We start from the raw sequence: 13467 nt of genomic DNA on the forward strand, positions 1-13467 counted from the left end.
CAGTAGTTATTGTTATTATCAAAATAATAAATGTACATGATTGAACACATAATACCCAGAGTTCTATACTGAAAAATACAAATGTTACCAACTCCCTTTCCTTAGTCCCTATGTCTTCTAAGATACAAATAACCATGCCTTTTTGATTGGGTTTTGATTTTGATTGGGTTTTGATTTTGATTTTGCATTTAACTCTAAACTCTAAAATTAGAGCTTATATTGATGTTTGTTGATATTTTATTTTTTAAGATTTTTTTGTTATTTATAATTATGTATGTACATTTGTGTCTGTTGGGGGAGGAAATATATGTACATGATTGCAGCTGCTCATGGAGGCCAGAAGAGGGTGCAAGATTCTCTGATGCTCTGGATAAGTGCTCAGGCCTTCTTCCAGCAATCTCTCCAGATCCTTTTTATTCATATTTTAATTTGAGGTATTTTCTACTGTTTATTATGGGGAATATGATTATTCTTACCCTTTCCTACATTGTGTATATCTTTTTCATAGAGTTAATGATTACTTCCATTTTCACTAGTTTAGTGCTGTGTGTGTGTGTGTGTGTGTGTGTGTGTGTGTGTGTGTGTGTGAGCGCGCGCGCATATGTGTGTGTTTGTGCCCTATCACTAGTAGTCTGACCCTAAAAAACACAGTGCTGGTTAGTTTTATTTCAATTTGACATGAGCTGGAGTCATCAGAGATGAAGGAACTTCAATTGAAAAAATTCCTCCGTAATATCTGGCTGTAGGCAAGCCTGAAAGACATTTTCTTAATTAGTGAATGACGTAGGAGGGCCCAGGCAATTGTGGGTGATGCCATTTCTGGGCAGATGGTCATGAGGTCTGTAAGAAAGCAGGCTAAGCAAGCCATTGGGAGTAAACCAGTAATCAGCACCCCTCCATGCCCTCTGGCTCAGCTCCTGCCTCCAGGTTCCTGACCTGTTTGAGTTCTTGCCTGACTTGATTTTGATGAAGAACTGTGATATGATGGAAGTGAAATAAATCCTTTCTTCCCCATGGTGCATTTGTTTAAGGTGTTCCATCACAGCAATAGTAACTCTAACTAAGATAGACCAAGTATTGACCATATCCCAGGTAATTTGAAGTTCCATCTTCTTCCTGCAGGCATCTTTCCAGAGCTGTACAGCTGCTTGTCTCTAACTCCTGACACAGATATTTTGCTGACCTTTATTTCACCTTCTTCCTGGGAATTTTCTTTTGTCCAGCTGTGGAAATGCAATATTTTGAAAATATCTCCCACATTATAAGAGAGTGGAACTTTTGCTGGATCTCATGGCCAGAATTAATAATACACCTTGAGGTCACTGAAGACTTAAGACTGCTAGCCTACTGTGTACTCAGTATTCAGAGAACAATATTACAATCTTAGTTGTCTTGGATTCCCCATGGAGTCAACTTTTACAACCTAAGCAAAAGCACAGCTACAGTTCTATAATGTACTTTTCCATGCCCCTGACTCAGAACAACACATGTATAAAGCATTTCCTAAAAACAGCAAATACAAAGGTTGAAAAAAAAACCTTCTAAAAGTATATTAGAAAGGTTGGAAGCATCCATTTAATGATATTGGTTAATAAACAGTGATGTTTGTGGTACTATTTGTTATATGGGTCAGCTGGAATCAGTTGAAGCCAGGGACCTATTTAATCCCTTATAAGTAAGAAGTGGGAAATAGTAAGATCTGGAGAGGACAGGAACCCACAAGGAGAGCAACAGAACCAGAAAATTTGAACACAGGGATCTTCCCAGGGACTCATATTCCAACCAAGGAACACGCATGGAGATAACCTAGAACCCCTGCACAGATGTAGCTCATGGCCGTTCAGTGTCCAAGTGGGTTCCATAGTAATGGGAAGAGGGACTGCCTCTGACATAATCTGATAGGCCTGTTCTTTGATCACCTCCCCCTGAGGGGAAAGCAGCCCTACCAGGCAACAGAAGATGACAATGCAGCCATTCCTGATGGGATCTGATAGACTAAGATCAGAAGGAAGGAGAGGAGGACCTTCCCTATCAGTGGACTTGGGAGGGGCAAGTGAGAAGAAGGGGAAGGGAGGGTGGGGCTGGGAGGGGAGGAGGGAGGGGCTTATGGGGGGATACAAAGTGAATAAACTGTAATTAATAAAAAATAAAAAAGATAAAAAATAATAAAAACAACAACAACACAATCTCTGTTAAATATTCCTTCCCTATGTAATGTTCTTTGTGCTGCTCAATAAATACAGAGTGAAGCTTTTTGTGAGGGACAAACACATTCACAGGTGAACAAACACACACAAACACATAGAAGATACAGTCACAAACATACACAGGGACAAACACATTCACAAGATAGCCTTCTTCAGGCAAGCACAGACTCACACTCATGGAACAGACAGACAGAGAGCAGAAGACGCAGGAAGTAGGGAATTCGAGTCTGAATAGACAGAGAACAGAAGACTCAGGAAATAGGGAATTCAAATCTGAATTTGCTCTTGGTTAAGTGAGAACAAAGGGAAGTGCTTATTTCTTTTCTTAATGTGACATTAACTTGGGGTTAAGCACTAATGTGCATAATTCCATGAATCCTGCCTCTTATGCTAGAACCTCTATTTTCTAGGTCCTCTGACCATATCTTTGTCTAATGGACCAAAAATTTCAATGGCTTCTCTGGCATTCTAAAGTTTCATGATGCTGTGCCTTCATGTGTTATATGAAATTATTTCACCAAACACAAAGAAGTATATATAAGAATGTTCTTTACAGCATTTTTTAACATGGTAAAAGCTTGAAGCACTCTGTATGTCCAATATGAAAGAGTAATTATAAATCCCATGGTATATTGCCACACTAATATAGTGGGTAGGTATTATAAATAGTCTAATGGCTCCGTGTGCTGGAGTCAGCTAACTCTTAAAGAGCTACTTGACATTCCCTTTCAATGAAACTAGTCTTACCTTCACTCTTACACTAACCTGCCACCAAGAATTGGATTAAAAGAATAGAGGATGCCTATTGAGAATTGTAATGATGGGAAGATAGAAGATCTCTGTCCCAACCTCCTTTCTCTTTGCCAAAGGAAGGTAATTATGCCCTAGTAAATATTTAACAAATCCATTGAAGCACCTCCATAGTATAAGCATGTTCACCATGGCCAATTTCAAACTACCAATGTGACATTATATTTAATCGTATTTTCTTAAAGTTTCCAACTTAGTTTTATGAGTTGTGGTGAACACACTTCAGCAGACCACTTGAAAGAGGCCCCAGAGTACTCCAGTAGGTAGGCATGCACTCAGCCACCCTGTCTAAGCACTACAGTGGTTGGACATATACTCAGCCACTAGTTCTGTGCAGCAGAATAGCTATTTACCAGTTGGAGGGGTGTCAACATCTAGAATGGAGGGGATGATGGAATTGTCAGCTAAAGAGGAAGCAGACGTTTTTTGAGTTTCTTTTTTTTTTCTTTTTTCTTTTTTATATTAATCACAGGTTATTTACTGTGTATCCCAGCCATGGCCCCCTACCTCATTCCCTCCCAATCCCACCCTTTCTCCTTCATCTCCTCCCTGCCCCTTTCCAAGTCCCCTGATAGGGGAGGACCTCCTCCCCTTCCATCTGACCCTAGCTTATCAGGTCTCTTCAGGAATGGCTGCAATGTCCTCTTCTGTAGCCTAGCAAGGCTGTTCCTCCCTCAGGGGAGGATAGTGGTGGTGAAGAGTTTGCCATTGAGTTCATGTCAGAAATACTTCCTGTTCCCCTTACTAGAGAACCCACTTGGATACTGAGCTACCATGGGTTATATCCGGGCAGGGGTTCTAGGTTATATCTGTACATAGTCCTTGGTTGGAGAAACAGTCTCGTGAAAGATCCCTGTGCCCTGGATATTTGGACCTTGTGGAGCTCCTTTCCTCTCCAGGTTTTACAAATTCCCCCTTCTTTCATATGATTCCCTGCTCTCTGCCAAAGGTTTGGTTATGAGTCTTAATATCTGCTTTTATATACTGCTACGTAGAGTCTGAGGCTCTCTGTGGTAGGTTGTGGAGAAAGGGGAACCCTCCTCAATTGCTGGTGGGAATGCAAACTTATACAACCACTTTGGAAATCAATCTGGTGCTTTCTCAGACAATTAGGAATGGTGATTCCTCGAGAACCAGCTATACCACTCCTAGGCATATATCCAAAAGATGCTCAAGTACACAATGAGGACATTTGCTCAACCATGTTTGTAGCAGCTTTATTTGTAATAGCCAGAACCTGGAAACAACCCAGATGTCCATCATCGGAGGAATGGATACAGAAATTGTGGTACTTTTACACAATGGAATACTACTCAGCAATTAAAGATGAAGAAATCATGAAATTTGCAGGCAAATGGTGGGACCTAGAAACGATCATGCTGAGTGAAGTATCCCAAAAGCAGAAAGACACACATGGTATATACTCACTTATATAGACCTATAAGATAGGATAAATATACTGAAATCTATACACCTAAAGAAGACAAACAAGAAAGAAGACCAAGAGCAAGAGTTTTAATCCTCACTTAGAAAGACAAATGGGATGGACGTTGGAGGTAGGAGAAAACAAGTTTCTTGACTTTCTAATCTCCAAGAGATATGGAAGCCAGGATCTTGGTGGAGATTGAGACCTCAAGGTTTTCTATAGAAAACATACATAGTCTAGCATCAAGAATCATACCTAGAATGACCTGTGATTAATAAAAATTATATTAAAAAAGAATCATACCTACATTATGGACATTAGGGAATGCACAGTTGGGAAATACAAAAGACAGACAATGTGTAGGAGGTATTTTTCACCACTGAGTTCCTCTGCAACTGGCCCCATTTCAGATTTGATAACAAGTGGAAAGTATTCAACTGTTTTTGCTATTTCGTTTTTTGATTCTAAGGCCAGAACGATAAAAGCCAAGTGTGTGATACAAAGAGTGCAAAGTGGGAGTAAGGAGGAGGACAGTCATGAATCAAACAGGAAGTTTAAGTTGGAAAATAATCAGAGTTAAGTCTTAAGAACCAGAACAGGGAGTTGGATGTAGTGGCCCACACTTGTAATTCCAGCATGTGAGCTATTGAGTCATAAGAATTGCTGCAAGATTGAGGCCAGCTTCTGATTCAATATTAAAGCCTGTTAACACAAATATATAACAAAAGCAGCAACAACCAAAATGAGCTTGTTTTTAACAACTCCAAGTTACTACAGTATTATGAATCAGACAGAGATAGCATCAGTAAGCTTGCAGTCCCATAGGGGAAAGAATTATAACAGGGCATAGTCAGCAGTCTTGGATATATTCAACTTAAAATCATAGCACAGAGTTGTCTTTGAATTGTGAATGACTAGCTATTTGAATTTTTTCTCATTTAGTCTATGGTCATAACACTCTGAACATGCCTGATTGCTGAAATCAGTAGTCAGTCCTGATTAATCAAGGTCAGTCCTGATTAGTTTGAAGATGGAAGACTTCCTCATTCTGCTCTTTGGAGGTATGGAATTTGGATTAGATAGATTAATATATGTAGAGGAATTTTTATTCAGAACATGACTGCTCTGGCAAGATAGCACATTCAGGAGACTTCTAGGTCTGTATGATCCAGCTGAAATACAGACACACCTTTAATCCCAGGAGATAGAGGCAAGCATATCTCGACGTTCAAGGCCAGTCTGGTATAGAACAAGTTTCAGGTAAAGAAAAGTTTAGGTTCAGGCATGGTGGCACATACCTTTAATCCTTGCACTTAGGAGACAAAGGCATGAAGATCTCTGAGTTCTAGTCAGTGTCATTTAGGCAGTACGGTTGAGTCAGGGAGTTGAGAGGAAGTACAGTGGAGCTGAGCTCATGGTAGTTCAGTTTGTGGAATCAAAGGCAGTTTTACTGGAAGAGTTTTACAGAGAGAGGTTGAAGAGAAAACAAGCTAGACACTGGTGAAGACAGAGTGAGCCAGAGAATGAGAATGAGATTAAAACAGATTGCTAGAGATAGTTGAGGCCAATCAGAGCAATTCAGTGAGAAACTGAGAGAAGCCAAATTAAATCAGTCAGCTTGGAGAAAAATTTGAGCCAGAAGAGCTGAGCTGAGCCAGCCAGCCAGCGTTCACATGGACCAAGAAAGAGCAATTGTAGTAAGCCTTAGAGGATGAAAGCATTCTACTCCTAGATTAGATTGTACAGAGGCTAGAAGCTTCCTGTACTAGACCTAGGTTAGTAGATGGAGGCGGTGAGCCTCCCAGATGATATTATATCAGGCACATAAAGGTTACTTTAACACATATATAAATGTAGTGCTATTTCATGAAGCAGAGAAAGGTAATATAAGTAACAGATGCAAATGAATTTTCTGGTGCATGTAGAGTTCCTGGTAATGCAAGGTGCTGAGGAAAAGGCTGGCTTCAAGAATTCTCAGGCGTACATTCATGAGGACGGCTTCCTGGAAAGAGAAAGTGGCAGGATCAGAAGGAGGCAGTTTCTAGAATGGCTTTAACCCAGGAATAATCATTCTCTCAGTCTGGTTCTTCCTTCAGATTTTCAGAGTGGGCATTTTGAGGAAATGTAGCACAAAGTTGTAAAATGAAAAATGTAAAAAAGATTTGAAGTAATACAACAAAAGTCCCATCTTATTAATCTTCTCATATAAATAGAAAGTTAAGTCTGAAAAGAGGGAATACGTTTTTCCGTGATATATACGTCAGCCAGAAACATCTTGGCTTCCTGGAATTCTTAATATAAATCCTGTTTTTCTCAACAATAGTATACAAGCATTGCCACAAACAGCTTATTTAGTTTCAGTTGCTGAAGCTAACAGGTTTTGCCCTCAGCAAATGGTATTCCTTATCACAATGAATCTGAGTATCAAAGTAAAGTTACCAGTTCATTAGAATCACCACAAACTACCTATTCATATTTCATATACTTAAATTACCCTTTGTTTGCTACTTCACATGATCAAAAAAAAGGGGAGGAGGGTCCTACTGAGAAAATAGATGATTCATCTAAAGGATAGCAGATAGCCCTGGAAAGGAGACTGGTAGTCCTACTCACAAGAGAAATCTACAGTTCTTGAAAGGCGGAGATCAAGTTGGGGAATTTAGTGAGATAATGATTAGTTCATCATGGGTTGGCATTGGACAGGATATCCAATTTGTCACTCCCTGTGAATGTGATTAGGTGCCATCTTCAGAAAGAGCCAAGTATTTGAATGTAACTACTCTGGTCTCATGAAAACAAGGAGTAAGTTAGGGTGCCTGAAGATCTACTGTTACTGCTCCTAAGTAGGAGATAGCTGTGGGGACAATCATAAGTGGCAGAGCCAGATGTGGACATGCTGGTCTATTCAGATAGGTATTGAAATGATTTGGGTAGCAAAGGGAATGGTGGTTTGTAGCCCAGCCTCCTGGGTGAGGAACTGTTATTATCACCTGAGGATTATTGCAGAGATGGATAGCCTCAGACCTGAGGTCAGCAGGCAGCTGAACTCTGGAGACACCTGTCTGCCATGCAGGATTGAAAATTTTGAAACTTGGACCCAGGGGAGCACTTGATTTCCACAACCATTTTCCATGTTCAATGAGGGATAGGCTACGAAAGCACAGAGGCTTAGCTGCCATGCCAGATCTCAGTCCTCTGTTTGCTTCTCCCACTCTACAAAGTGTTCAGGGACTTTCCTTAGCTTGGTAACTAGCCACAGAAGGATATATAAACTGTGGCACAGCTGGAACATGGAGAACCTGTTTGGCCACAAGGCTGGAAAGCTAAGTGTGGGTAGAAGAAGCTGCTGGTATATAAAGAAGTGAAGCTCTTAAAGAACATAGATGTTCTGATCCTTTACTGGTCCAAGCTCATTACCAACATGAGTGGTAGACAAGGCAAGAGAACTTTATTTCAATTTATCACTCTTTCTACCTAGCAGACTCCAATATTGGAAGACTCAGAAAGAACCCACACATAAATGTGATATATATATATATATATATATATATATATATATATATATTTTACTCAGAGAAATTGGTAAGATGTGTTAAGATTTCCTATGCTAAACACCTTAGTTCTGATTTTCAGCCCCAATCAAATACTCAGGATATAGAAATAATGCATCCTGGATTCTCTGACAGAATATAACAAAATGGTCTCTAGCCTAGTTTCCAGTAGAATTCTTATTCCCCTTTGAAACCTCATGAGAACAGACTTTATCATATACATGTCTACATGTCTATTGGCATTTTTGTCTTATGTTGTTCCACCCATTAAGCTTTACCTATCGTATTCTAAGACTTCTCTAGTCTGCAGCTCTAAACGTTTCCAGATTCCTCTCATGACCTGATTCCAGAGGCCTACTGACTGCAAGGTCAAGTTTAGAGTATTAATAATTCCCATCCTTGTACAAATTTTTTTGTATTTATTTATTTTTTCTCTTTACTATGACAAAATACCTGACAAATGCAACTTAAGAAGTGAAAGGCATATTTTGAATGGTGCCTTGGAGGAGCCCCAGCCCATCATGTTGGGAAAGGCATGAGAGCAACAGTGGCTATAGCACTTTTGCACACTATTGAGGCAGCTCTTTACTCTGCCAAAAGTGAAGAAGCAGAGAATGATGAATGCTGTGATTAGTGTGCTTTTTACTTTAATCCTTTTTGTTCAGTCTGGAGTCCAGCCTATTTGATGATGCCATCCACATTCCCTTCTCAGTTAAGTCTCTCTAGAAATGTCCTAGTAGACATGCCCAAATCCACTTCTAGTTAGGTTGACAATAAAGATCAACCATAAAAATATAACAAAAGGCTATGTATGACAAGCTCGTCACTAACATTATACTCAGTGGGATAAAGATGAAAGCATTTCATTTAAAATGAGAAGACAAGAAGTGTGATGTGGATAGACCAGCATTGGCCTCACTATGTCTGCCATTTTCAATTTTCAGAGTCTGTTGGCTATAATTGTATTGTTTAAACATATGTGTGCTTATATCCCACCCTTGGAAACTAGCCTCATGGACAGAAATAAAACTGAACTTTAGTGGAATTTGTCACTTTATATTAAAGTGTCAAAATCAGAATGCTATAGGGAAAAAGAAAAGAAAAGAAAAGAAAAAAGACACACAAAGGAGTAGAAAAAAGACTCAGAGTAAATCCACTAGGTACAGATTTCTGTGTTTTTTTGTTTGTTGTTGTTGAAACAGGATCTTTTGCAGTCCAAGATGGTTTTGCCTTGAACTCCTGAAGCTCTTGCCACCATCTTACAAGGACTGGAATTACAGATGTCCACTTCCAATTGCCTAATTTTTGACAATGGTGCCACAAGCTCACACCATAGAAAATACTACCTCTTCAGCAAATGATGCTGAGAAAACTGCATGTTCTTATGTAGAAGAATTAAATTAAGTCACTATCTCTCACCACGTACAAAAAACAATTTAATCTGCTTCAACAACCTTATTGTAAGGCTTTAAACATTGAAACTGTGGGAACAAAATGGGGAGAACACTTCAAGATAAAGGCAAGGCATGGCAAGGACTTTCTGATAAGAGCTCCAAGTGTTCAGGAAGTAATCACAAGTTTGTTACAATTGTAAAGCTTCTGCTTTACAGAAGAGCAGAGAGACATTTTACAGAATGAAGTCAGTTTTTGCTAGCTGAGCACCTGACTTTGAATTAATATATATGATGTAGGAAGAGCTTAAACTAAATATCAACATCCCAGTCATCCAATCAATAAATTGACAAATGAAATAAACAGACAGTTCTTAGAAGAAGAAATACAAATGGCTGATAAAGATAGGGAGAATGGTCAACATCCGAGACAGCAGGGCTAAAACTATATTCCGATTCCATCTCACTCTAGTCAAAATAGCCATCAAAAGCAAAGAAAGTAACAACATCACATGCTGAAAGGAAGGTGGGAAAATGGAACCTTTTTATACTGATGGTGGAGATGTAAATTAATCCAGCCACTACGGAAATCACTGTGGAGGTTCTGCAAAACAGTGACAACAGAATTGCTACATGATGTTGCTGCACAGCTGCTGGCCATATATGCAAAGAAATCCAACTCAGTCTATCACAGAGAGACATGCAAGTCTCTGTTTCTTTTTTGGCACCATTCACAATAACTGAGTTATGAAATCATCCTGGGTGTTCATCGGCAGATTAATGTTTAAGTGAAATTCAATGTGTCATAAACACATAGGCATACACACACACACACACACACACACACACACACACACACACACACGACATGAGAAGGGCTGAATAATTATTTGGGGAGAAGAAGGAGACTAGCAGGAGGTGGAAGTGGGAAAAAGGAATATGAACAAAGTACAATGATATACATGTAAGTAGTGAATGTCATGATGAAACACGTAACTAAATGAAAAATGTTAAATAATATTCTATCTACACTAAAAAGAAGTCTGTTTATTAACTTTTACAGAGGTTTGTAGGATAGTCAGCCCTAGGAGGGCATCATAAAAATCTTGCATCTATGTAGGACTATTCTGAATTTTTTACATCTTCCAGTTATGTTTGACTGGCTGTTATGATTCTGAGACTCTGACAAAGTAGCATTCAATTGTTTAAAGGAAACAGTTCTTAAAGGGATCTTTATTTTGATTGTTTTCACAGACTAGACTGAACTCTGTCTCTCTCTTTCCTCACTCCCACTGTGTGTGTGCTATAAGGTGAAAACAGCTCCCGTTTATTTGCCCCTTACCACTGTATATGTGACCCTGAGAAGAAAAGCTTATCTTCTAAGTGAACAATTGCTCACATTTACCAATGGTGCTTTCTGACAAGGCAGATAATTGACCCAACTATCCCATTAATTTTAACAAAAATAAAGTGTATTGTAGTTTCATATTTTAATATAGGATCTTAGTTCTTTAAGTATGATTTTGTTTTAGCCCAGCCTAATTACACTTTCAACCTGGTCTAGAATGTTTGTCCAAAATATTTTTATAGCTGTAAGTTCATTATTTATAACATGGAAGACTGTAGAAATATGATTTGGAAAATATTTGGAAGATGCCTAGAAAGTATAACTTTGCATAGGAGAATTCTTCTCTGGCTATAACCTCCAGAGTTATTGTCTTCACTACATTGCCTAAGAAGCTAAAAGTGGCCAGTTATAGTGGCTCATGCCTATAATACTAGCTCTTGGGAGATAGCAGCAGGAGGATCATTAAGTTCTAAATTGAGCTACATAGTAAAACCCTGTCTCAAAACAAACAAAGGATCTAAAGATGAAAAAGGTGGAGTGGGGAAGCACACTTCTGCTGGCACTTGATAAGTAGAATTAGGAGAACCAAGATTTCAAGGTCATCCTTGGCTACATTAAGTAAATTCAAGGCCAGCTGGGGATGTCACAAAAATAAAAAGAAATGAAACTGAAAATTAGTAGAAATTTGAGACTATATCTCATGTACATTTTCTAGGCTGGCCTCAAAGTTTGTTTGTTGTACAGGCTAGTCTCAAACTCATGACCTAGTGCTTATCTTTCCTGGAGTTCTAGGATTACAGGCTAGCAATAATTCTTTCTGGTCCTTTTGCAATTGGGACATGTATTGCCTACTTGTGCTGCTTCACATGGTAGTCAATTCTCTGGTTTTCCTTCTATGTAAAATCAGACTTCCTTTGATTTGATCTTAACTTACTTTATAAACCTGAAAGTAATTCTTTTCTTTCTTTTGGCATTCATTGTTCACTCTACTGAAGAATCTCTTTATGGTTGTAAAGGTTTCTAAGGCTCCCTTGTCCTGCCTTTCTGATTGAAGAGCAGCTAATCTCTTTAATCACACTTCTTTTATGCCATGTGGCAGCCCTCCATCTCTGGTGCCCCAAATCTCTTTCTCTAACCTTTTCTAGTTTTGTTTTCTAAGCCCTCCTCCACCTCTGTTAGACAAATCTTTTGGAAGGGCAGTCACCCAAACCTACCTCAGTGTATATGTAAGAGGGTGATTGCCTGATCTTGTGCTCTGGGTGTTCTCATTCAGCAGCAGAGAGCTGAGAGCAAGTGATTGGTGGGCTGAATGAATGGAGAGAGGCAAGGAAAGAAAAAGAACCTAGAGGCTGTGGCTTGTAAGTTAAAAGGAGATCAATGGGCTCATGGGTGCATTTAAATTAAGCTGATAAATTAGGGCTAGCTGCTAGAGGGATACAGCAATTTCCTTTTCCTTTTACTCTTTGCTATTCTGTTTCAGGGTACTCCTTCAGGAGATTCCCCCTCACCTTTAGCTTCTAAGATTCCTCTCAGTGTTTAGTTAGCACATTCAACTTGAATGAACATGGGAAGGGGGAGAAGGATGTAAGGCCCATGGTTTCTGGGGATAATATGCTGATGAAGAGATGTCCTGAAATAGATGCTTGGATGAAAGGAGGAGACAGGTTCCTGGCATCTGTTGGGTAGAGAAGATAAAGATTCCTTGACCACATTTGTGTCAAATAGCTCCATAAGGCTCTGCTTATGAGCCCTAGTGACATGAGTGATACTACCTGCTCAAAACCTACTCAGAAAAAAAAATGGAACTGAGAAGAGGTAGCAAAGAATAATAACAGTATCATGCTTCTGGGGATAATTTACTAACCGGTTCAAGCCACAAACTGAGTTAAGGATAGCCTGAAGGACAGCTTTGCAAAATGACTCATAGCTTGATTCACTAAGGGCTTGTCTGGGTTAAGCTTAGAGGTGAGGGTGGAGCTGAGTGTGTGGAAAGTAAGGGAGAACTTGAGGTGTTTCACAGATGCTCATGAAGCACAAATTTCCAGGACATGTCTGATTCCATCACCCTTACAACAAACGCACACGCAAGCAAACACACACATAAACACACACTGAAAACAAAAGTAGTAGTGTATAGAATGGCTGGCAGCAGCATCTCTTCAACAGGTTTTATGACTCATTTTTCCCCCTGAATCTGAAGTCTGAGTTTACATTTAAATGGATTTCTCAGGAGCAAAGGCATCTTTCACTTCCTGGAACTTGAGTTGTGTAAAGCAATTAGAAGTCCTCCACATTACAAATGCAGGGAAGCCTGCCCCCATAACATTTATCCAGCAGCCACCTCTCTCCCTCTTTTTTTTTTTAAATTTAGTACAATTTATTCACTTTGTATCCCAGATGTAGCCCCCTCCCTCCTCTTTTCCTTCCTTCATCTCTTCCCTTGCTGTTCCCCCAGTCTACTGATAGGTGAGATCCTCCTCCCCTTCCAACTGACCCTAGCCTATCAGGTCTCATCAGGACTGGCTTCATTGTCTTTCTCTGTGGCCTGGTAAGGCTGCCCCCCCCCCCCCCGCCGACCAGGGGGAGGTAATAAGAGAGCCAGCCCCTGAGTTCATGTCAGAAACAGCCCCTGTTCCCCTTTAAGAGGGCCGAGCCCAGCAAACACAGGCATCAGAAGAGGGTGAAAGCAGCCACCTCTCTTAAATTGTAGGATGTGCACAATGAACTTATGAAA

This window comes from Psammomys obesus, unplaced genomic scaffold, assembly GCF_907164565.1.
Source record: "Psammomys obesus unplaced genomic scaffold, mPsaObe1.curated_primary_1811, whole genome shotgun sequence".
Classification (NCBI taxonomy): domain Eukaryota; kingdom Metazoa; phylum Chordata; class Mammalia; order Rodentia; family Muridae; genus Psammomys; species Psammomys obesus.